A 4,739-nucleotide genomic window follows, 5' to 3' on the forward strand; every position below is an offset into this window, starting at 1 on the left:
AAACGCTTCGATGATGTGACGTCATTTGGTTGTGACAAATGAAGAATATATTTAAAAGCTGAAAGAAAGTCTAAGACAAAAATTTCATTTCTTGCCAAAGATTAATTCGAGGATATTTTATATAAAAGGTCTTCAATTTAAAAAATGGTTCCAAATTTTGGCACAAGGCCAGTAAGTTTGGGGGAGGGGTAGATCGATTACATCGACCCCAGTGCTCAACTGGTACTTATTTTATCGACCCCGAAAGGATAAAAGGCGAAGTCGACCTCAGCGGAATTTGAACTCAGAATGTGAAGACGGATGACATGCCGTAAAGCATTTCGTCCGGCTTGCTAGTAATGCCGTTAAACATTTTTCCCGGTGTATTAATGATTCTACCAGCTCGCCGCTTTAATCTTTAATTTAATATTAAAACCATATTTGTAGTTTCGTCCGTCCATCTATCTTTTATCTGTAGAAATATTATTCTTGGGAAGGTCGTGGTGGTCGAGTACTCAGGGTCCTGTCAAAAGCAAGCATCATTATACTTTCTGGATAGATTCCCAGGCGGCACCAACTGAGGCTAACGAATATTATTCAACCATTTCGTTCTTGGTCTACCTCTAGGTCTCCTACCAGTTGCTCAGGTTGAAGAATCCGTCTTGCGCTGCTTTCCTGCGACATTCTAATTACGTGTCTCTTGTACCGGAGCTTTAATCTTTCAAACAGTCTGTGTAGCTATCTATCCATCTATCCATCTTCTTCGCCTACTATTCCTGGGCAGGTTGTTGGGGTAGAAATCTCAGTTGCCTCCAGCACAGGGTCCTATCAGAAGCAAGCGTCATTAGACTCTCTGGCAGGATTCCAACTGAGATTACGGATATCGTCCAACAATCACATTCTTGGTCTATCTCTAGCTCTCCTGCTGGTTTGGATCAGCTCGGAGAATCCCCTTTGCCATTCTTTTCTAATCACATGTCTCCCTTACCGGAGCTTTAATTTTTCTAAATGTCTATGCAGCTATCTAGCTATCCGACCATCCACTCTACCCACTATTGCTCGAAGGGCCGTAGTGGTACAGTCCTTAGGTACCTCCTCCGTAGGATCCTATCAGAAGCAAACATCATTACACTTTCCGGTTGTATTCCCAAGCATCATCATCATCTAAGACTATGCATGTTATCCAACCGTCTTATTCTTGGTCTGCCCCTTGCCCTCCTGCTGGTTTGGAACAGCGTCAAGAATCAGTCTTGCTATTCTTTCCTGTAACATTTTAATCACGGACCAGAGCTGGAATTTTTCTAGCTATCTGTGTAGCTTTCTTGCTACCCGTCCATCTTCTCCGCCTTTTATTCTTGGGAAGGTTGTGGGGGTAGGATCCTGAAACATCTCCTCCATAGGACCCTGTCTTATCAGAAGCAACTGTCATTAGACTTTCTGGCTGGATTCCCAAGCGTCACCAACTATTTCGTTCTTGGTCTACCTCTAAGGCCCCTGTCTATTTACTCAGCTTGAAGAATCCGTCTTGTGATTCTTACCTGCAAAATTCTAATTCCATAACCTTCGTACCGGAACTGTGAACTCTCAATACCGAAAAAATTTGGCCTGGAGAGACTCCCTGATCATCGAGCAACGCACCCTGTTGAGTAACGTTACTCCAGAGATCCATCCCAGGAACCCCTTGTATTATATCATATCATATCACATCATATCATATATCATATATTATATTATATTATATTATATTATATTATATTATATTATTATCCATCCATCTTTCCCGCCTACTATTCTTGGAGAGTTGTCTGGGAAGAGTCTTCAAGCAACTCCTCCTGAGGATTCTATCAGAAACGGCACTTTCCCACTGGATGCCTAAGCGTTACAAACAACAGTTTTGGAGTAATTGTATGCTGTCAACTTAATGTGACAGTCCCATGAATGGAATAATACTACTGTCGTTTAGACCTAGGAAGCTGCACGGAGGAATATTGCCACCAAATTAAAAATTGCCTATAAACATTATTTTAATTACCTTTTTCTGATGATATCTGAAACGAAACAGCAATTTTAGCAAAACATTAAGCAACACTAATAATAAATCAAAAAACATAAAAATAAACAAGCTTTTGATGCTATGATACTTGGTGTTTCCATTAATTTATCCAATCTCTGTATGTATATATATATATATATATATATATATATATATATATATATATATATATATATATATATATATATATATATATATATATATATATATATATATATATATATATGTATATATATATACACATATATATATATATATATATATATATATATATATATATATATATATATATATATATATATATATATATATGTATATATATATACATATATATATACATATATATATATATATATATATATATATATATATATATATATATATATATATATATACATATATATATATATATATATATGTATGTATATATATACATGTATATATATATTTATGTATTCTTTTATTTGTTTCAGTCATTTGACTTTAGTCGAACAAATCGACCTAAGGACTCATTCTTCGTAAGCCTTGTACTTACTCTATCGGTCCGTTTTGTCGAACCGCTAAGTTACGGGAACGTAAACACACCAACATCAGTTTTCAAGCGATGGTAGGGGGACAAACACAAGACGCAGAAACATATACATAAATATATATATATATATATATATATATATATATATATATATATATATATATATATATATATATATATATATATATATATACGACGGGATTCTTTCAGTTTCCGTCTACCAAATCCATTCACAAGGCTTTGGTCGGCTCGAGGGTATAGCAGAAGACACTTGTCCAAGGTGCCACGCAATGGAACTGAACTCAGAACCATGTGGTTGGTAAGTAAGCTACTTACCACACAGCCACTCCTGCATATTCATATATATATATATTCGCTACTAGATACTTTTCGTCAGCTACTTATATATTCCTGTGTTTTTTAACACTATGCATCCATACAATATACTTCAATATAGTTTCTGTAAACGTCTTTCATCAGTATATCGGCTTCAAGTATGATATAACGAAGTACTTGACTTGGAGAAAGCCTTCGACAGAATTCCTCACTGTGTGATATGGTCGGCTCTGAGGGAGCTCGAAGTAGACGAGTGGCTTGTGACAGTTGTACAGGCCATGAACTGAGTTAATCATGAGTACAGTGATGAATTTAGTGTTCAGGTAGGCGTTCATCAGGGTTCGGTTCTCATTCTTCTCCTATTCATTATTGTCCTCCAGGCGAAAACAGAAGAAATCAAGACAGACTTCCACTAGGATCTGCTATGTGCCGATGATATTACGCTCAGAGCAGATTTTGTAACGGAACTAGAAAAGAAATTCCAGGCGTGGATGCAAAACCTGGAATCAAACGGTCTAATGGTTAACTTAACAAAGACCAATGTTCTGGTAATTAGGAGAACAAACAGGACCCTACTCGCTTCAGGTAAATGGCCCAGCTCGATGCGTAGGAAAAGTGTAAGCAGGAATTCCGCACGATGTACACAGTGCAAGTTATAGACACAAAAGAGATGCGGTGGAATAATAGGAAAGTTACAGAGAAATAGTATTTGTATGCGGAAGATATACAGGAGCCATAAAGTCTACAGATACATGGGAAATTGATTTTCTCAAATGCCCCGGAGGCTCTTTAGAGGTAGTGGATAATTTCTGCTCCCTAAGGGGATAATTATCAGTGGCGGAGAATTACTGAAAGTGTAATTGCTAAAATAAGAATGAGATTGAGAAAATTCATATAGCTTTTACTTCTGTTGGTAACCAAAGGTTTCTGCCTTCAAGTGAAAGGAAGACTGCATGATGCATATGTACGAACAACGATGCTACATGGTAGTGAGTTGTGGACCTTGATTGCAGAGAGAATGCAAAGACTAGAGAGGAATAAGGTTAGTATGCTTCGCTAGATGTGTAATGTGAGTGTACGTGTGCAACAGAGTGTTAGTGTATTAAGAGAGAAGTTAGGCATAAGAGGAATTAGATGCAGTATGCAAGAGAGGAGACTGCGCTGGTTTGGGCATGTGGTGTGCATGAATGTGAACAGTTAAACAATATAAAAAGGGAGAATCACTTAATGTAAAAGGAACTTGCGGAAGAAGGAGACCCTGGAAGACAAGGGACGAAGCATTAGTCTCAAGACACTGTGAGCATTGCGAAGGAAATGACAAAGGACCGCGATATTTGGCGCCTTGATGTACTCAAGAAGGCTCCCTTTCTGATGGAAGTGTTGTCGCTAAGGAACCGATATTCTTTGACAATATTAATTTACAACACCATGCAGCCCACCTTGACCAATAGCAGCCTAGCATCCGGTAGCCTTCTTGGACTTCCTGTATCTCTTCATTCGGCAATCCAAAGCCTTCAGTCGGGCTCTCGTTAGGAGCCTGCGAAGCTTGGAGTGGCACAGAATTGAATCAAATATATATTTATGTATGTATGTATGTATGTATGTATGTATTATGTATGTGTAACTAACTACAAAAGTGACTCAAGCGCCGAGTGTCGCGCATGACATAGAATGTGTGTTACACACGTGCACAGAGGTTGAGTATCTGACGTCGCTAACACGTCGAATGCAGGCAGTATATTCGCAAAGTGTTTCATGTGTGCGTGCGTGCGTGCGTATGGTTAAACTATAAATGCTTGTTAAAAAATTTTAGCAAATTAAAAAAACACCAAAGATAAA

General features: G+C 37.8%; 1 long non-coding RNA gene across 1 annotated transcript in view; it reads right to left on the reverse strand.

Annotated features, from left to right (window-relative positions):
• The window catches only part of LOC149130886 (uncharacterized), a 13,474-nt gene extending 12,842 nt beyond the window's left edge, over positions 1 to 632 (reverse strand). Inside the window, exon 1 of the long non-coding RNA XR_016238588.1 lies at positions 1 to 632. This exon is cut by the window's left edge and continues 289 nt beyond it. This is a non-coding gene — a long non-coding RNA (uncharacterized LOC149130886).
• Between the last annotated feature and the right edge of the window lie 4,107 nt (positions 633 to 4,739).

Source organism: Octopus bimaculoides, chromosome 27, assembly GCF_046866305.1.
Source record: "Octopus bimaculoides isolate indiv1 chromosome 27, ASM4686630v1, whole genome shotgun sequence".
In the NCBI taxonomy this organism is placed as follows: Eukaryota; Metazoa; Mollusca; class Cephalopoda; order Octopoda; family Octopodidae; genus Octopus; species Octopus bimaculoides.